General features: G+C 37.3%; 1 long non-coding RNA gene across 4 annotated transcripts; it reads right to left on the bottom strand.

Annotated features, from left to right (window-relative positions):
* Positions 1–389: 389 nt before the first annotated feature.
* Positions 390–11,805, bottom strand: LOC143255985 (uncharacterized). 4 transcript variants are annotated; one of them, XR_013030950.1, is made up of 4 exons: positions 11,303–11,805; positions 10,439–10,842; positions 9,578–9,743; positions 390–1,188 (listed from the first exon to the last, which is right to left on the bottom strand). It is a non-coding gene; the product is annotated as an uncharacterized LOC143255985 (long non-coding RNA). The 4 variants fall into 4 exon arrangements; XR_013030952.1 differs by lacking the exon at positions 9,578–9,743 and having other exon boundaries at positions 1,170–1,188; positions 10,675–10,842; positions 11,303–11,792; XR_013030949.1 differs by lacking the exon at positions 390–1,188 and having other exon boundaries at positions 7,684–9,743; positions 11,303–11,801.
* Positions 11,806–21,826: the final 10,021 nt, after the last annotated feature.

Raw genomic sequence — 21,826 nt, 5'->3', positions numbered from 1 at the left:
CGACCCTCGTGTAGCTTTGCGCGAAATTCAGAACAAGCAAACCTTCACATGGTAGACCTGAGCTAACAGATGTTTCACTCTGTTTATGAAGACTATCTGATTTATTATTGTTGTTGCAGAAAGGTTGATAACACCATGTTGTGTACCACTTTGACTCTTTTATTTCCTGCTGGCTGGTTACAAGTGCCAAACGTTTCAAACGTTCTGAGGTTTTGCCATCAACATATTGTTTACGAATGATAAATGTATTTATAACTTTCTCAGTTCTTCTGTTGGATCAGTGTTTCAATTTGGTGTGCCTGGCCTGGCTAGATAGTTAAGGCATTCGGCTCGCAATCTGAGATTCGCGTGTTCGAATCCTCGTCACACCAAACATGCTTACAACGTGGGATGTTGTAAATATACCGTTACGCTCAATCCCACTATTCATTGGTAAAAGAGTAGCTCAAAAGTTGTCGGTAGGTGGTGATCACTAGCTGCCTTCCTTCTAGTCTTACGCTGCTCAATTAGGGATTGCCCTCGTGTAGCTTTGCACGAGATTAGAAAAAACAACAACAATCGATTTATTGCCTCTCCGTTATCAACATAAGTAAGAATTCTAGTTAGATATGGTTAGACGTGTACCCTTGGTGGACAGCGCTGCAACAAGCTCAGTTGTTTCTCTTGGTTAAACGTGTACCCTTGGTGGACAGCGCTGCAATAAACTCAGTTGTTTCTCTTGATTAGACGTGTACCCTTGGTGGACAGCACTACAATAAGCTCAGTTGTTTCTCTTGGTTAGACGTATACCCTTGGTGGACAGCGCTACAATAAGCTCAGTTGTTTCTCTTGGTTAGACGTATACCCTTGGTGGACAGCGCTACAACAAACTCAGTTGTTTCTCTTGATTAGACGTGTACCCTTGGTGGACAGCACTACAATAAGCTCAGTTGTTTCTCTTGATTAGACGTGTACCCTTGGTGAACAGCACTACAATAAGCTCAGTTGTTTCTCTTGGTTAGACGTGTACCCTTGGTGGACAGCGCTACAACAAACTCAGTTGTTTCTCTTGATTAGACGTGTACCCTTGGTGGACAGCACTACAATAAACTCAGTTGTTTCTCTTGGTTAGACGTGTACCCTTGGTGGACAGCGCTACAACAAACTCAGTTGTTTCTCTTTCTGCCGTCTTCTTTACTATAACTACACCTGTAAGAATAAAAAAAATACATGAAACAGTTAAGATATCGCTGTCTTCCCGAATACTTGTCCTCGTTTTTTAAATGCTTTTATGCAGTGAGATTCAGTTGTTTGTTTGATATGAATCTCTGTAACTGGTTCCACTTGTTCCGTCATCCTCCATCCTGTGATTTAAAATAAATAGCCTCATAATTATAAACTATACAATGCCACACAAAATTTACTTACACTTTGTATTCTGTTGTAAATTTAAAATTTTTGTATGAGAAACAAATTATCCAGCCCTTTCAGCTTTAACTCATAATAATGACCTATCTGACATAAATAATATAAGACCTTATATTTCTAGGAAACACTTGCTTTAAAGTACCTAATCTTTCGCTTTCAGATTCGTGGAATGCACACGAACCTTTTTACAACTGGCTAGTTTTAGTTAGAGCTCTTTAACTTTACAATGTTGAACATAAAACTAATTAAATAATTCTTACGATACCAGCGTATTTTCATATAAATCAATTGGTTTGCAAAAAATAAAATAAAATGGCGCCTACTGGAAAATAATTTATTTTTTCGCTAGTTGGCGAGTATTTTGATTATTTCTCAAGAACTAGATGATTTTATTCATCTAAAAGAAAATATTAAACTAGATGTACTTCCACAGAGCTATCAAAAGTCTTCTGTTTCAAAATTAAATAAAACCAAACCAAAATTAAGAGTAATAAATATTGTTTTTCCTTGCTTTTGATGTTAATATGTTATACTATATTGTAGCCTACAGAGAACACAATACTATTCGTGATTCATGACAATCGTGCCTTTTATTGACATCATGACAGTACAAATTGCAACATTAAGCGTCATTTATGTGACGTCATTTTAGTGCGTACTGACTGACCGACAAACAACCTACTATTATATAGCAGGGTAAGTGGTTAAAACATGTGACTGCGTTTCACCTCCTTTAGAGAAAATCGTTTAAACCTACTCTCGTAAAGAGATCACAAAATTGTATGTTCTTTAAATATTTGTTTTTGCTCAGTCTGGTTAAGTTCAAATTTTGATATTTTTAATTTCCCCAGAAATAAGTGAAGAAACACGAAAAGACAATAATATCCTACTATGAGTAATGAGTTATTAATAACTGGTAGTCTACTACTAGGTTTACAAATACTTGGAAACTGGAGACGAAAAGAAAAACACCATTCATATCAATAACTTACAATGTACGTCGGTTTGTAATAAATATTATTGTCTTGTTCTATGCCCCTAGTTGTTTAACATACCCACAACTATATCGAATCTCTTCTCCATAGGTTAACACAACTGATCACGAACATTAGCGTAACTACTTAAACCATAGCCTAGTGTTTTTCGTCATCTCATAATATGACAGTCTAAACGGAGTCATTTTGTGTGTGTGTGTGTGCATGACACAGATATGACATCACACTGTTTAGCACTAACTGATATTTTAGTGACATCTTCATTTGTTTCCAGGGGGCATCAGGCCTAGTAAACTTTTTGGCGCGAAAAACCAATGAACCTGTTCAAGGAAGACATGTTTAATCACCCTTGGCTTATGTTGGCGTTCGCTCACCTTTTTTCTCCTGATCTTAAATCATTGGTACAGTTTAACGTAGCGTGAGAACGTTTATAGTCTGAGTAGCCCACGCCACTAACAAACATATTACATAAAGCCCTTGTTTTGTTGTTTTTGAATTATTTAACTTGACCTTCTTTTATTGTATTCTAAAATGTTACGCGTTTAGAAAGCTATTTTTCATTTCTTGTTCATGCCACAGTAAAATAACAACACATCAAAACCATCGGCTCAACATTGAAATTTCACGCACAGGACTCATAACAACTTTGGAACCACTGTGATCATATTTTTTAATTTTAATACTTTTAGTATTATTGAGGTATTTTTCTTCCAGGTATGGTATTTATTTCCAGTATGTTTGAGAAATATCTCAGTGTTTTTAGTATTTCTTTAACTAGCTATTCTCATTTTTTACATAATAAAATAAATAATATATTAATCCGTTTTCACATTTGACTTGTTATAGAAATAAAAGTAATTTAATAACCTTATGAGCTTTGCGGGTTCGAATCCCGTTTGCACCAAATATGCTCGCCCTTTCAGCCATGGGGGCATTATAAATGTGACGGTCAATCCCACTATACGTTGGTAAAAGAGTAGCCCAAGAGTTGGCAGTGAGTGGTGATGACTAGCTGCCTTCCCTCTAGTCTTACACTGCTAAATTAAGGACGTCTAGCGCAGATAGCTCTCGTGAAGCTTTGCGCGAAATTCAAAAACAAACAAACAAAATTATAAGTTTGGCGCCCCCTATAACCACATTTTATTTTCCGCAAAAATGTTAATATTTAAAAATATTTCACATTGTGCGCTTGTGTTGGGCAGTTCGTTCATTTTATTGACTCTATCCATTTGTGGTGACGTACACAGGAGGGTATATGAGTGGGCTGAATCCCCGCCCCTGCTTTCCTCTCCTTTTGCTACCAAATCTAAGCTTCTTGGTCTTTGTAATTGTGTTTCATAAACGTGAAACATAAGATAACAAAATGTTACGTTTCAGTAAAAATCGCGGAGAAATAACCATAAACATATAAACTGATTGTTAGTTTAACATAGCGTTTCTTAAAGTATTGGGCGCTCTCCAGGAGGCTAAGGTGATTAAGGTAGAGTCAATAGGACAATAATGCAAAATTAACCGTTTTAATTATTATTATTATCAGCAAAAATAATAATAAGTAATTACGATAACACACGTAGCATTTTAATGCATATCCGTATATTACCTCTCGTTATTTAATTCACTCTCTTTAAAGAAAGCAGAGGGCGCAGAAAACCACGCTTATTAAAGAAGAATTGTGATGACAAATATTGAGGAAATACCAGTTTGGTGCAAATGTTGACAACTCAACAAAACCTATCAGCTGTAGCTAGTGGAAACAAATAAAAACGTAATCCATCTAAACATCACAACTATCGTGTATTATTGTAGAACGGTAGCAGTAATCCTGTTTGTTTTTGAATTTCGCACAAAGCTACGCGAGGGCTATCTGCGCTAGCCGTCCCTAATTTAGCAATGTAAGACTAGAGGGAAGGTAGTTAGTCATCACCAGCCATCGCCAACTCTTCGGGTCCTCTTTTACCAACGAATAGTGGGACTGACCATCACATTATAACGCCCCCACGGCTGAAAGGGCGAACATGTTTGGTGTAACGGGGATTCGAACTCGCGACCCTCGGATTACGAGTCGAGCGCCTTAACCACCTGATCATACCGGGCCTGAAGAACTTGTATTTCAGAAAAAGTAGTGAAAAGATATAACGCGACTGGGTTACGTCAAGAACATCTCCATGGATTTCGGCTACTCAGGTGATGTTTTTGGATACGTGCAGAATTTAGCACGAGATTAAAAACGTTTGTCTGCTTGTTTTAGGCTACAATATAGATGACCCGAAACGTCATTTCAGAACCAAGAGAAAAAGCAGCAGAGTTTCGTAAAAAGCGTGATCCATAAGGTAATATATAAGATAAAGTTAGCTTTTAAAAATTATTTTTAGTATACTAATCAAACATTTTCTTCACTACACAAAACTTCTGACATAAACAACACAGTTCGAAATTCGGACAACCTTATAAGACGATGTCTCCAAACAAAATCAAGTGTTAAGTTAATTGTTGATTAGAAAGAAACCAATCTTTACAAGACTAGTATCGTTTCATTAATTTCTCCTATTCACTAATTTTAAAGTATTCAGTTTCAGATCAGGTTTTAGAGAGATGAAGCAGATGATTTTAAAACGATTTAGGTTTGTTTCTTTATAATTAAGCGGTAGCTATCTATGCTTTGCCCAGCGCGAAAATCGAAACCCAGTTTTTAGTCTTGTAAGTCCGCAGAAATACCGCTGTACCACTGGAGGATAAATGATTTACGAGCATCATAATAACGACACGTCCAGTCATGCTCTATCTTACAACTGTGCATCTACACGATAGCCCTACAGCGTAGTTTTCGTTTAACGGGAATACTACCAACCCTTTTATGTAGGTGATGCAAGGAAGAAAAATACAATATCTGAATATAAAATACGAATTTTGCTGCAATGGTAAATGGAATTATAAATGGCAATATATGACCGTTTAGTACAATGAATTAAATTATTTAGAAAGTATGCAAGTACAACTTAAAGGAATACCTAAACGATCACGCGGATGGCAGATACGTACGAGCAACACTGTAATCACCATAATCAAATAACCTTCAAAGACTCGCTTGTGAAGACATAAGGTCAAGACTACATCAAAAGAAAAAACATTTCATCTTAAATTTAATTTAACGAGCGGTAACTTATGGACTAAATGTTCGAAAAATAAACCTACTATAATAAATTTATACGTAAAAGGCATGAGATTAATTAGAGATGGCGTACAAATTTGTGATCAGTGAATATAGTACGAATTCCAAAATTACTGTGTTTAGAGTAAAATTAATTAGATGCACACGATGTAGTGGTGCACATCTATTAAGAACAATTATTAGTTGCTTTTACTGAAATTTCATTATTTACCTTAAAACGTAATGTTCTGGACTTTCTCTTTGGTCCTCACATTTTTCGTTTCGAGCTCGATTCGAAAAACAAGACAAAACAGAACCCAATGACAACGTTCGTATCGTGACAGTAAAGCTACATTCTCAGATAACAGAACTAACCACGGCTTACCAAACTCTGAACTGTCACAGCACAAAAATAAGGTGAGAACTGAAAAGTTTTGAAACTTCAAAAAATTGAAAACAGTACCATTGTTTTTTTGTTTTCTTTAAATTTCGCGCAAAGCTACACGAGGGCTATCTGCACTAGCTGTTCCTCATTTAGCAGTGTAAGACCAGAGGGAAGGCAGCTAGTCATCACCACCTTCAACCAACTCTTGGGCTACTCTTTTACCAACTAATAGTGGGATTGACCGTCACATTATAACGCCCCCACGGCTTAAAGGGCGAACATATTTGGTGCGACCGGAATTTAAACCCGCGACCCTCAAATTACGAGTCTAACACCTTAACCCACCTGACCAAGTCGAGCCTGAAAACAATACCAAAGAATTAGTTTTTCAACACATTCAAGTGCCGCTTCATTCCACACGCCGAAACCAGAACAACTAAATATTTTTAACATTTGCGTATAAAGTACAAGACACTCGTAAACCCAGCTATAGAGTGCAGACTTTACAATAAGAATCTGTGTGTGTGAGGGGGGTTAAAAATATAATAGGGAAGATTATGGTTGAAAATAAAATATGGATCAAGGACAGAGGACTGTTATGACGTCATATTCCCTTTGTCATCAGACATAATAATGTACCGACCAGGACTGACTACAATTCTCAGCTTATCGATGTAACACAAACGCTGTTAGGTTTAACGCTGATTTAACGGTTTACTATTGTTCCTGTCCTTTTCACTACAATGTTTTGCCACATTTTATATATTCGTTTAATTATTTTCCTTGTAGAAAAACAGTTTTTCACTCGCCTTCTATGTTCTGTGTAAAGTTTTTGTATTTACGAAGCATTAATGATAAAAACATTAATTATCAACATGGATTCAGATATTACATAAGATCTTGAGTTTTTTGTTGTTGTTGTTTTTTAATATCAAGGTGTTTAGTATCTACCACTATTAGTTCCCCGTCCAAGCACTAATTGCGCCATTGACAACACGTCATGTTTCCACTCCTGGAGATCTACTTTCGTTAATGACCTTGAGACCGAGCCAGCGAACCTGGTTCCAACTTTCCAAGGACACACAAGCAGTTATTCTAATACACACATACACGTGCATTTGATTTATTTTTCTGTGATAACCTGTACGAAACTTCAATCTCCAATTCTTCATAGTTGCTTTAAAAATATATAGAAAAACATATCAATACTGCCTTGTCTTCTTCCTGTAGTCACATGTTACGCTTGGAAAGTGACTTTTTTGTCACTTCTCAGAAACACAGACTGAAAGATGTAAGTTTGTCAATCCCTTTCGTATACCCCCCCCCACACACACACACACACTATCTTTTTGTTTTCTTTCGTGCATTCCAGAGACAGATATCAGAACTCGTGCTCGACTTTATGTACTGATCTTGCCAACACGTTTCTCAAAGGACAACAGGTGGCGCGCCTAATGTGGGTTTGTTGTCATTATATTTTGTTAAACGTCTGAACAACCCTAGTGGTCTGAAATGCTTCACAACTCAAAGGCAAACCACATGCTGGAAAACTTCAACAAAAATCTCAATATTTCTTTAGTTACGTACTCCGAAATATTTAGTGGAAGATAAAATATTTTAATTAATAAATATGAAATGTTACCAGTTCATTACTTCTGTATTTAAGCTACTTTCAGCACATGGAGACAGTTTACGGTTGGTCAGCACAAAAAGGCAGAAATGAAAAAAAAAAGGCAAACAACTAATAAATCAACCCTACCACAGTAAATCTGCTGGTTTATTATTCTAAAAATCGGGTTTCGATACCTGTTATGGGCAGAGCACGGATAGCCTGCTGTATAGCCTTGCGCTTAACAACAATGAACTAATAATTCCAAATTACAAAGCTTTGTACCCACACACAGTTCCGTGTTAGGTATATGTGTTTCTTGGTCTTACTACAAAGTTTTAGGACGATAGTCATGTTTTAATCTATAATACCTAAAACACGCTTAAATCAAGTAATATTATTTGATGTCATGCAAACATTTATTCCAGAGCGTAAAATTCTATGCATCCTTTTGTATACACACACACACACACACACACACACGTATACAAATAAACATATACACGTCTATTAGTGCATATAGGTCACTTCATTAAATTGAAAAACGATTCTTGTTAAAGTTTTACTCTTAGAACATGTGTTCGCTTCTTCTTTGTGGATATTTGGGTGTGTTTAATTTTTAAATACCCAGGAGGGCCAGGTGCACGAGACCTTTTCCTCCATCCCTAGCTTTCATGTCGGCTACTATTATGTTGTTGTTGTAGTGTTTTTGGGCTAGAGTATCCCACAGTAGTCCGGCCGTTTTCAGGGCAATGTCCATGTATTGTCTTGATTTGCCCCTTTTTTTTCCTTTATCCATTTATTATTTTTTCCTCTTTTATTCCATTTTTATTTTCTTTTTATTCGTATATTTTTTCTTTTACCACTTATATATATATTTCGTTTCTTCGTATATATTTATCGGAAAAATAAAATAATAATAATAATAAAAGTAAAAAAAAAAATTAAAAAAATAAAAATACATAATACAAGTTTTAAGCGTCTCGTGCATGGTGGCCAGCTTGTTTTATATTTCTTTATAGGAGAGAGGTACTTAGGACTATGTTCATCATGTACGTAGTATCTGTCGAGATCACACATTAAGTAATTTTTATGCCAATTTTTATTAAAATAATTTAGTGCATTATACAAGAGTCTTACAGATATTGTCTCTATGTTTGCATACTTGTACATGAATATGGATGAAGTTCTACGTGGTACTTTATAGGCTGAAGTTAAGATTGAATTTTGTATTTTTGTAGTTTCTATAATTGTTTTTGTGTCGTGTTTTTCCAGGCAGGAGATGCGTATTGTATTATAGGTTTAATGTATGTTTTGTAGATTTTTATTATATTGTCAGGTGATGTACCTTGATTTTTACCTGAAAGATTTCTTGCATAATTTGCTCTTTTCTAAATTCCGTTTCTAATTTAATTTCGCACAAAGCTACACGAGGGCTATCTGCGCTAGCCTTCCCTAATTTACCAGTGTAAGACTGGAAAGAAAGCAGCTAGTCATCACCACCCACTGCGAACTCTTGGGCTGCTCTTTTACCAACGAATAGTGGGATTGACCGTAATATTATAACGCCCCCACGGCTGACGAGCATATTTGGTGTGACGGGGATTCGAACTCGCGACCCTCATATTGCGAATCAAACACTCCAACCACGTGACCTTGCTGAATTCCAATAGCGTCGTCTCCTAAAATTACTAAAAACACTCAACCTGAGATGACCTGGTAGTTAGTGCGCTCGATTCGAAATCTACACGTCGTGGGTTCGAACTTTCCACCAAATTTGTTCGCCCTTTCAAACGTGGGGCGTTGTGAAGTGATGGTCAAGTCTATTCCATTACTCGTTGGTAAACAGAGTAGACCAAGAGCTGTCAGTGAGTGGTGTTGACTTGCTTCCATCCCTCTACTTTATCGCTGTTAAATTAATGAAAGGTAGCGCAGTGGCCCTCTTATAGCTTTGTGTAAAATTCAAACAAAACTAAACACAGTTATGGTTTATTAAGAAAACATAAACAATAATAAAGGCAAATATCACATACAAATACTGTACTTTAGCTTTTCTTCAGTCTACTATGCCTCAAGTATGTTTTGTTTTTTTAAATTATATTTTTTGGCGAGGTAGGGAACTGTTTTTCAGTCCGTATTAGCCTCTGGCGAAGAACTAACTGTTTACGATTCTTCATTGCAGGGTGTTCTCATTGTCACCTAGGAACGACAAGTGTAGATGAGAAATACAGTTGACCTGTCTCTATGATTTAACAATATTTCTTAGAAACACTTACCAAAAATAAATTAGATTCAAATACATAAATGATATATATACTTAGGTTTTATTTATTGTACGTTATGGATTTTTTCTCTCTTTTTTTTTAGGGGATGGTGGGCTTTTGTGTTTTCTTATAGCAAACCCACATCAAGCCAACTGCTGAGCCCAGCAAGGGGGAATTGAACCCCCCTCATTTTTGCATGTAAATCCGTCGACTTACCGCTGTACTAGCGGTAAAAACTCTAAGGAAAAACGTAGCTGTTAAAATAAAATCATTAAAAGCATGTGTGGTTGGTCAAGCGGTTAATGAAGAAAAAAAAACCTAATGAAAAGTACCAGTTGCCCCATGAAAATATTTTCAATAATAAAAGACGTTGCGCCATCTGTAGGAAATTTAAAGTGTCTAAGGCCAAATTATTCAATAGACACAACACGTATGTATATTGCACCATGACGCTGTGTTTCACCATCTTTATATAACCCTGACGTGTGTATAAAGCTCGGATGTGTTGCGGTGTAAAGGGTAAGCTATTCAACTGAGGGTGTATGTTTGTTTGTTAGGGTAAAATTGGGTTGGCTATCTACGGCGAGGAATTAAATAATCTATTTTAGTGTCGCAAGTCAATAAACTTACCATTGTCCCACTGAGGTGCGTGTTAGTATCAGTGATGGAAAACGTACTTGAAATGATAATAACAACCGTAAAAGTTTATTAAATTCTAATATGACACAACAAAAAATGGTCATCTTGTTTCTGCACATCTTTCTTGGAGTTTCATAAATAGGAACTGCAAGTGTAACTTTCTCCAAAACTAAACACAAATTAAATCAGCTTCAGAACAGAGAACAAATAAAAGACGATGTGCTAACTTGGACCATGTGCAACAATCCTGTCGTGTACGTTCAGATGTGGTAAGATAACTCAGACTTAGTCAGTGTTGTAGAATTCGGTCAATCTGATGTCTGTTATACTTTCAGAGCTTCGTCAATCTGTCATCAGTGGTTGGCTATCAGAGATTTACTTAGTTGTGGATGTTCCTAAAAAGAGGTTATATACAGAAAGATCTATATAAATTGAAAGTGAAACACAGATTATATCACTAACACAATGAATGTTTACTCGTCTTTCAAAACATGGAAATTTTTAAGTAAATTAAGATCTCCAACTTAAAGTGTGTTTGCATTAAAATAAATTCGCTTGTCACCCGAAAACACTAATGAGACAAAATTGACATGTAGAGAAATACCAAATCAAATCTATATATACATACGTAAAGTAATGAATAAACTGTTACCATGAGGCGCTATTAACAAACATAGGGCCGATCTCAGCATCTTGTTATAAATTTAAAGAAAGAAATATTATACTATACGGTGTTTTATACGTAGTAAAATACCACACAGTTAGGTTGTTCTACTTATTTAGAGACTACGAATTTTCGGAGAGACACGTTAAACAAAAGACAGTAATGGGTAAAAGTTTTTAAACCCAATTGACCTCAGCAGTTGTCGTCATCTGGGAACTTTGATCGAGATATTTTTCCACGAGCTGTCATCTCCAGCGAACGATCTACCTTCAAGAGTTCAACAGACACAGTCCTCTTTCTAATTCCTACCGTTAATTAGTTTCCAGTTTTTCCAGTCGCCCGACTTTAATTTCCAGACCACGAGGAGATTTTCCCGGAGGCTGTTCCGCTCCAGCTGTTTCCTTCACCTTGTACGTTGAGTTAATAGCCCTACTTTTCCTTTCATTTAATAAAACTACTGATAACGGTAACGGTTATTTATACACCTGTCTAGAATCTTTCTCACAGAAGCTAAACTCTGAATGTTTCTTGACCTGTTGTTTTATCATTTCTCAATAAAAGATCAGACTGCCCTCTAGGAGTATAAACCGGAAATACTGTACGTAATTATTAGATGAGTAATCTGTACAATTTTACATAAAGAAATATAAACTTGGCACAAGTCAACTTAAGCGACATATATATACGTGGCAGTAAGGTTTCGTGCGTTTATACAGTCAGACTGAATGACATCACGCCTTATACCAAGTTACTGTGAAATGGGTTTTTACATCAGAACAGAGAACAAATAAAATACAAGTTAACTTGGGCCGTGTGAAACAGTTTTGTTGTGTACTTTCAAGTAGCAGAGCAAATATATCCCTATCACGCTCTGAAACTTATTTACGTATTCAAGAAACACATAAAAGTTTTATTAGATTATTCTTACGTGATGTGTATATGTGAAATAGTCAATGTTTGCGTTGGTCAGATAGGGAAAACGAGTACATCTTCTATAACTGGTTACTTGTGGAAATAGAAAATAAGTTGGTAAACAGCCACTATCATTAGTAGTTATATCTCCAGGCTATTCGTCTGTTTAGTTGTTGTTGAGCATAAAACTACATAATGAGCTATCTGTGTTGTGTCCAACACAGGTATCGAAACCCTGTCTGTAGCGTTATAAATCCGCAGACTTGCCGTTGTACCACTGGGAGACCGAATCATAGTTGAAATTTGTTATATCAAGTTCAAAGAGTTAACTGTTGAAGACTGGGGTGGAAACAGAATAAAAGACCTCTGTGGGACAGTGATAAACCTAGAGACTTACAACACTAAAATTCGGGATTCGATTCCATGCAATAAACACAGCAGATAGCTCAGTGTGTTTTTCCTAAAACAAATTAAGCGAAATAAAAATTAGCTATAAAGGTTTGTTAGATGTACCAACTATGTATATAATATTAACAATAGCTTAAAGTTACTTGGGGCATACCAGTATTTTACATTGCTCTACGTATAAGAGGTGTCTGTGAAACCTGAAATGCTTCTAAATACTCTATTTGAACACTAAACAAGTACAAATAAACATCTAGGAAACAGTTAGAAAAACGTAAACTTTCTCGTTTAGAACACCTAAGTTTTAAATTATTTTTTTTTCTTAAATGTTTTTTTTTGCGAATAAATTTTTTGTTGTAAATTTTATGTTGTACCCAATAATTATTAATAATCTTGGTGACGCACCTCTATCACAATAACCAAGCTTTTACCTACGATTTTATATATAGTTCTCCGTACGTCAAATTACCCTCCATAATAAATCACATACACACACAGTGTCGGTTCTATTTTCTATTACTAATATGTTACACATTTCTATTGCTGTTGTGTAACAAGAATACAAGAATGACTGTCGCTATTATGATGTGCCCTCAGAAGATAGTGTAGACTTATCATTGGCTTGAATCATGTCCTTCCGATATGCAGTCCGGCACGCTAACCAATAATGCACGACTGTCCGGAAGGTAAATAGTTTGGTTTCGTCCTTGCGGATTAATTAACATGTCAAAATTATAATCGTGTGAAATCTCTCTTTCTGGGAAAAAAAAATCCATAAACATGACACTACGGTAAAAAAACACACAAAAAAAAACAAGTGTTGAAACGATTTCATGAGTGAAATCCTTCTTTCATGCAAGGAATAGTTAAATCTGTTGATCAACATACTTGGAGAAATGAAAAACTTTCCTTATTAAACGTATATAGAATTTGTATTCCATTCAACATTTTCTGTATTTACTGATTAATTTCTAATTATTAATGGTACGTGATCATCCTCGGCAAGGTGACCAAAACCAACAAACAATTTCTGCTTTATTATAAGTATGCCTGTCTTTTATAATGTACATAGTTATTCAATAGAATTGTTGTTTCTAATCCCTTGTAGCGTTTTAAACAATCAAACATACATTGTCATCAGATCTCATCAAAATGCTTTATTCAACTAAAAATGTACAAAGCACTACAGAAACATAAACTGAACTAGGCATCTCTTAACTTTCCCACACATCGTAAAGTATCAGGATATGACGCGTTTGAAACCAGCTAAAATTCAAGGTTAACCATATCCATACATTCATAAAACTGTAAGATTACCTTTCTACTGGAAATATTGGGCTTATGTTCCCTGCAGTATAATACTACCCTACTGCTATTTGTTGATTAATACAACTACGTCCAGAATCGTGACCAGAATCGTCTCTACGTTAAATATGCATTACTCTATCAGCTGGTAACAGAGAACCTCTGGGATTCTACTCAAAGTAATGTTGTCTTCATTGTACAGAGCATGGTTTTGCTCATTCGTAGTAATACCTGGGAGGTATTATGATATATATTCTTATTATTTAGCCACAAGGTAGCGTTTTCTTTCAACAGTTGTTGTTAGCACTGACGTTAAATGTACAATTAGCATGAACAGGTCCAAGATTACTCGATACGAAAAAAGCGAAATACCATTACAGAGATTATTCATATACCACATAATTAAGTGTTGTTTCTGATAACTACAGTCTGTGGTGTTTATCAGAAATAAATATCAATTTATATCGAAATTCCGGATTTATTTTTTTCGTAAATCTTTTCTGGTGGTCTCGTACGGTGGACTTACCGTGCTAGGAACAACTGCGATTAGTTCTCGAATCACAATAATTTGTCAAGGTAACATCTGTGTTCTGGGCGTCTCTGATTTGTGGGTATCTGAGTTGACGGTCGAACAAGCGACAAAGAGAAAGATGACGAAACCAAACAAGTCACGAAAACGTGCTTTACGGCTGCTACCATTCGTTTGAGAGTCGCATGCCTTGTTCCCGATAACTCGTCGTTTCGTTCGTCACGCTTACCATCCAGATCGTTCTAACGGCTTCTTCACCCACACAAGGACAAACGTATTTCAACACAAGGATGACAAGTTTCAAACAGAACTTTATCATATAGGATAGAACTAGATTTCAGGTCATCTAAACATCTCGTTTGGAAAGATAAACATAAGATTAGAATAAAAAAAATTACTCAGTTTTTTGTGGGGTTTTTTTAAGATGAACCTTCATGTTAAAAAATCCGATATGAACTGACGCTTAAAATATAAACGCTATACAAGTGATGCACAGATTTCTTTTTTTTTATGTTAGAATTTAGGTTAACAGTAAACTTCTGGTTCAGTACATCGTTACAGTACAACGCTAAAATCAGGGGTTCGATTTCCCTCAGTGGATTCAATAGATGACTCGCTGTGGGTTTGCTATAAGAAACACACACATATCTTTATTTTGTATTTTTTTTAGCTATTCCCTTCATATTAATATTTACTCTTAGCCCTCCAGTGTCTTAGCGGTAAGTCTGAAGGCTTATAACATTAAAAGCCAGGTTTCATTGTACAGACAGCTCATTACAAAGTTTTGTGTCAAATTCCCTTCGCTGTTTCCCTTGTATTTATGTTCATCTCTTAGCCCTCTTGAATGTTTGTAAAGCTAAAAATCGGGTTTCGATACCCGTGGAAAACAAAACTCATCCCATTGTCTAGCTTAACTTCGAATAAACAGACAAAATATATTCATCTCACGATACGGAACATGTGTTTGTTACAGTGTTAAATTTAGCTTATCTGCTTTGTACTCGGTTCAGTAATGTCAACTTAATCATATTGATGTGCTTAGCGAATAAATATTGTTTCCAGAATTCGGGTTTTATGGTTCGTATTCTCTCGATGTTAGTCGTTATGGTGAGACCTGAAATTTCCTTCATTAATGGAAAGATTAACCGGTCTCTCTTACAGTGTTATTTTCTTAGACTTTTTTCGTTCTAAATTCGTTTGGTTTGTTTTGAATTTCGCGCAAAGCTATTTGCGCTAGCCTTTCCTAATTTAATAGTGTAAGGCTAGAGGGAAGATAGCTAGTCATCACCACCCACCACCAACTCTTGTGCTACTCTTCTACCAACGAATAGTGGGACTGACTGTCACATTATAACGTCTCCATGGCTGAGAGGGCAAACATGTTGTAAGGAGGATTCGAACCCGCGACCCTCGGATTACGAGTATGGTGTTTCACCCATCTGGCCATGACGGGCCCATTCTAAATTCGTAATAACATTTTACATAGATGGTTAGGGCGCTCGACTTGTAATATAAGGATCGCGAGTTCGAATTCCCGTCCAGCCATACATGTTTGTCCTTTCTGTTGTGGAGGCGTTATAGTGTGAAGATCAATCCCACTATTCGTTGGCAAAAGAGTAGTCCAAGAGCTGGCTGTGGGTGGTGATGACTAGCTGCCTTCCCTCTAGTTTTACACAGCTAAATTAAGGACGGGTAGCGTAGTTAGCTCTCGTGTAGCTTTGCGCGAAATTCAAAAAAACATACAAACACTTTACACATACGAGCTGTTAAAGACAAAGTTTATGTTTACCGAACAGTCACAAAACGGCCTGAATCGACTATTTCAAACACTCCATGCTTTAAGGTTAACAAGGTTAAATTAAATGTTTTTTTTAACAAATACGTCTTGTTTGTTTGTTCGTTTCTAGTTAAAGGCATAGCTACACAACCAGATATATCCGTACCTCACCATAGGTATCGAAAGCCGGTTATAATTCCGCAGACTTACCAAAGTAGAGAAAGAACGACTGAATCAGTTCTCTATTACATATCAAACTTATTTTATTCCAGTGTGAAGAAATGTATCTAAAAACTTTATCTCACTGTTAAAAAAAAAACACTGAGGCTAATTATTAGTCACGTCCTTCGAATGAATTCAGTATTCAGAGTCAAGAAAAACAAAATCTGACCCAGTAATACTTAAGCAATCTGTATCCAAACACTTAAAATTTATTTGTTTCTTAAGCACAAAGCTACGTAATAAGTTATCTGTGGTTTGACCCTCGCGAATTCAAACTTACCGCTTAGCCATGTGGAGGTAGAGGCAAGTTATTTAAATAGTTTTTTTTATATATATTTAAACTTTCTGTGAACTTCAGGAGATGAATTATAGCTCCTCCACATGAGAGGGACATGAATAAAGATGAAGCTTAGTGGAATATGACTGATCATCGTTTATTGGGGTCTTTTTTTCATAAATGCCTTTTTACTACTCACACACTGAAATTTATATCCTAGTTTTAACTGTTCTTTGTTCAGGTTATTAACTTCCTCCATCTTTGAACACGCTCTATTAATATTTGAATTAAATCACGTTTGTCGCGATAATGACTCGATGCAGTATAGTTTGAAAGTTTCTGAAATGTGTCTTGTTCGATTGTAGCCCATGCATAAAGAAGAATTTCGTTTAGAGATGTCTGTAGAGGACTGAGTGGCGAATGCGACGTTTACTTTCATTCAAAAGTACTTGATTGGGTTGAAATCCGATCATTGTGTTGATCAAGGAAGGGAACTGAAGTCTTCCCCGTGCTTCCAAGCTGAATTCAGGCATTACGAAGGGGGATTCTTATCTTGGATATGATCTTGTCCATCAAAGTTTAAATCACGCATATTCGTAAAGAACGTCCTAATCCTTTCTGAGTCCGTTTAAAAGAATACTTGAACAAATCCTCTCTGGAGGAACGTTATACCTACACCATTACATGATCGTGAGAACAATTACACTATTGTAGCAACAAAAACAGGATTAAAGGTCCCATCTGAATTTTTCATATTTCAATTCTATCATCAGTACAGACATGTGTAAAATGTAACTCATCAGGCCACATCGCACGCATTTAGTCTCTTACTGTCTACGACTGTTTTCGCTGTAAATCCCACTCAATCCATCTTTCCTTTCAACAATTGACAAAAGCTATTTTTGGATTAGTTGTCGGCTGCCATATGGCAGTTTTTGTGAAGGTTTTTCATTGGAACGATAACTGGTAAGATAACTGAATCTTGATCAGTGTTGTACGTGCGATTCAGTCGAATAGGATGTAATCTGATATCGGATATACTTTCAGACCTTCGTCAATCTGTAATCAATAGTTCGCTATCAGAGGTTTACTTAGTTGCGGATGAACTCCTTTTCGAATGTCACTGGTGCATCTGTGAATGCCAGGTGGATACGTATTTTTAAACATGATGGATTTTTTTTGATTAACAGGCAAACAGATGTTTCAAAGTGTGATGCGTGTTCCAGTAGGCAGGCAGACAGGTACTTAGTATTTGTTGAATATCTTATGGCAGGTAAACAAGTCTTTCATATCTGATAGTAGGTAGACAAGTTTTTCGTTATCTGATTGTAGGCAGAAAAATGTTTCCGTTCCTGGCCAATGTTCTGGTAGCAGACTGGTGACAGTTCTGTCAGGCAGATAAGTATTTTGTGGTGGGGTTCTTGTTTGTGTAACAATTCGTTTGCCTGTTGAAATTTGCATAAAACTACTCGAGGACTACTTGCTTTAGCCTTCCTTTGTTTTGAAGCGAGAGGCAAGTAGGAAGGTGGCAAGTCAACAGCACCCATCGCCAACTCTTGGACTACTATTTACAACAAGTAGAGAAATTGAATGTCACATATAATGTTCCCAAAGCTGAAAATGTATGGCTAATCAAACATCATAACAACCAGGCCATCTCAGGTCCCTCTTGTAGCAAACAAACAAGTTTTTTGCCTGTTGTAGATGTTCCAGCGGAATGCATATAAATGTCTTGGTGTATGATGGATGTTTTATGGCATGCAGATAAATGTCTTGGTGTGTGATGGCTGTTCTAGTAACAAATATATGATTGTTTTGACGTACAGTACACGCTGTTATAGCAGCGAGATGGCTGTTCTGATGTGTGACATGTTACTGCAGCAAACAGATAAATGTTTTGAGGTGTGTTGAAAGTTCAGGTGGCATGCAGATAAATGTTTTGGCATTTGATGAATGTTCTGGTAACAAATGGATGAGTATTTTATGTGTAGTGCACGCTGTTATAGCAGACAGGTGGATGTTCTGATTTAGTGCTTGCTGTTATAGCAGACAGGTGGATGTTCTAATTTAGTGCTTGTTGTTATAGCAGACAGGTGGATGTTCTGATTTAGTGCTCGCTGTTATAGCAGACAAGTGGATGTTCTGATTTAGTACACGCTGTTATACCAGACAGGTGGATGTTCTGATTTAGTGCAGGCTGTTATAGCAGACAAGTGGATGTTCTGATTTAGTACACGCTGTTATAGCAGACAGGTGGATGTTCTGATTTAGTGCTCGCTGTTATAGCAGACAGGTGGATGTTCTGATTTAGTGCTTGCTGTTATAGCAGACAGGTGGATGTTCTGATTTAGTGCTTGCTGTTATAGCAGACAGGTGGATGTTCTGATTTAGTGCTTGTTGTTATAGCAGACAGGTGGATGTTCTGATTTAGTGCTTGCTGTTATAGCAGACAGGTGGATGTTCTGAGTTAGTACACGCTGTTATAGCAGACAGGTGGATGTTCTGATTTAGTGCTTGCTGTTATAGCAGACAGGTGGACGTTCTGATTTAGTGCTTGTTGTTATAGCAGACAGGTGGATGTTCTGATTTAGTGCTCGCTGTTATAGCAGACAAGTGGATGTTCTGATTTAGTACACGCTGTTATAGCAGACAGGTGGATGTTCTGATTTAGTGCTTGCTGTTATAGCAGACAGGTGGACGTTCTGATTTAGTGCTTGTTGTTATAGCAGACAGGTGGATGTTCTGATTTAGTGCTCGCTGTTATAGCTGACAAGTGGATGTTCTGATTTAGTACACGCTGTTATACCAGACAGGTGGATGTTCTGATTTAGTGCAGGCTGTTATAGCAGACAAGTGGATGTTCTGATTTAGTACACGCTGTTATAGCAGACAGGTGGATGTTCTGATTTAGTGCTCGCTGTTATAGCAGACAGGTGGATGTTCTGATTTAGTGCTTGCTGCTATAGCAGACAGGTGGATGTTCTGATTTAGTGCTTGCTGTTATAGCAGACAGGTGGATGTTCTGATTTAGTGCTTGCTGTTATAGCAGACAGGTGGATGTTCTGATTTAGTACACGCTGTTATAGCAGACAGGTGGATGTTCTGATTTAGTGCTCGCTGTTATAGCAGACAGGTGGATGTTCTGATTTAGTGCTCGCTGTTTTACCAGACAGGTGGATGTTCTGATTTAGTGCAGGCTGTTATAGCAGACAAGTGGATGTTCTGATTTAGTACACGCTGTTATAGCAGACAGGTGGATGTTCTGATTTAGTGCTCGCTGTTATAGCAGACAGGTGGATGTTCTGATTTAGTGCTTGCTGTTATAGCAGACAGGTGGATGTTCTGATTTAGTGCTTGCTGTTATAGCAGACAGGTGGATGTTCTGATTTAGTGCTTGCTGTTATAGCAGACAGGTGGATGTTCTGATTTAGTACACGCTGTTATAGCAGACAGGTGGATGTTCTGATTTAGTGCTCGCTGTTATAGCAGACAGGTGGATGTTCTGATTTAGTGCTCGCTGTTATAGCAGACAGGTGGATGTTCTGATTTAGTGCTTGCTGTTATAGCAGACAGGTGGACGTTCTGATTTAGTGCTTGTTGTTATAGCAGACAGGTGGATGTTCTGATTTAGTGCTCGCTGTTATAGCAGACAAGTGGATGTTCTGATTTAGTACACGCTGTTATACCAGACAGGTGGATGTTCTGATTTAGTGCTCGCTGTTATAGCAGACAGGTGGATGTTCTGATTTAGTGCTCGCTGTTATAGCAGACAAGTGGATGTTCTGATTTAGTACACGCTGTTATAGCAGACAGGTGGATGTTCTGATTTAGTGCTTGCTGTTATAGCAGACAGGTGGACGTTCTGATTTAGTGCTTGTTGTTATAGCAGACAGGTGGATGTTCTGATTTAGTGCTCGCTGTTATAGCTGACAAGTGGATGTTCTGATTTAGTACACGCTGTTATACCAGACAGGTGGATGTTCTGATTTAGTGCAGGCTGTTATAGCAGACAAGTGGATGTTCTGATTTAGTACACGCTGTTATAGCAGACAGGTGGATGTTCTGATTTAGTGCTCGCTGTTATAGCAGACAGGTGGATGTTCTGATTTAGTGCTTGCTGCTATAGCAGACAGGTGGATGTTCTGATTTAGTGCTTGCTGTTATAGCAGACAGGTGGATGTTCTGATTTAGTGCTTGCTGTTATAGCAGACAGGTGGATGTTCTGATTTAGTACACGCTGTTATAGCAGACAGGTGGATGTTCTGATTTAGTGCTCGCTGTTATAGCAGACAGGTGGATGTTCTGATTTAGTGCTCGCTGTTTTACCAGACAGGTGGATGTTCTGATTTAGTGCAGGCTGTTATAGCAGACAAGTGGATGTTCTGATTTAGTACACGCTGTTATAGCAGACAGGTGGATGTTCTGATTTAGTGCTCGCTGTTATAGCAGACAGGTGGATGTTCTGATTTAGTGCTTGCTGTTATAGCAGACAGGTGGATGTTCTGATTTAGTGCTTGCTGTTATAGCAGACAGGTGGATGTTCTGATTTAGTGCTTGCTGTTATAGCAGACAGGTGGATGTTCTGATTTAGTACACGCTGTTATAGCAGACAGGTGGATGTTCTGATTTAGTGCTCGCTGTTATAGCAGACAGGTGGATGTTCTGATTTAGTGCTCGCTGTTATAGCAGACAGGTGGATGTTCTGATTTAGTGCTTGCTGTTATAGCAGACAGGTGGACGTTCTGATTTAGTGCTTGCTGTTATAGCAGACAGGTGGATGTTCTGATTTAGTGCTCGCTGTTATAGCAGACAGGTGGATGTTCTGATTTAGTACACGCTGTTATACCAGACAGGTGGATGTTCTGATTTAGTGCTCGCTGTTATAGCAGACAGGTGGATGTTCTGATTTAGTGCTCGCTGTTATAGCAGACAGGTGGATGTTCTGATTTAGTGCTCACTGTTATAGCAGAAAGGTGGATGTTCTGATTTAGTGCTTGCTGTTATAGCAGACAGGTGGATGTTCTGATTTAGTGCTTGCTGTTATAGCAGACAGGTGGATGTTCTGATTTAGTGCTTGCTGTTATAGCAGACAGGTGGATGTTCTGATTTAGTGCTTGCTGTTATAGCAGACAGGTGGATGTTCTGATTTAGTGCTTGCTGTTATAGCAGACAGGTGGATGTTCTGATTTAGTGCTTGCTGTTATAGCAGACAGGTGGATGTTCTGATTTAGTGCTTGCTGTTATAGCAGACAGGTGGATGTTCTGATTTAGTGCTTGCTGTTATAGCA

Source organism: Tachypleus tridentatus, chromosome 7 (assembly GCF_004210375.1).
Source record: "Tachypleus tridentatus isolate NWPU-2018 chromosome 7, ASM421037v1, whole genome shotgun sequence".
Taxonomy (NCBI): Eukaryota; Metazoa; Arthropoda; class Merostomata; order Xiphosura; family Limulidae; genus Tachypleus; species Tachypleus tridentatus.
Note: the sequence above shows the minus strand (reverse complement) of the source record. Positions and strands in the feature narration are given on the sequence as shown.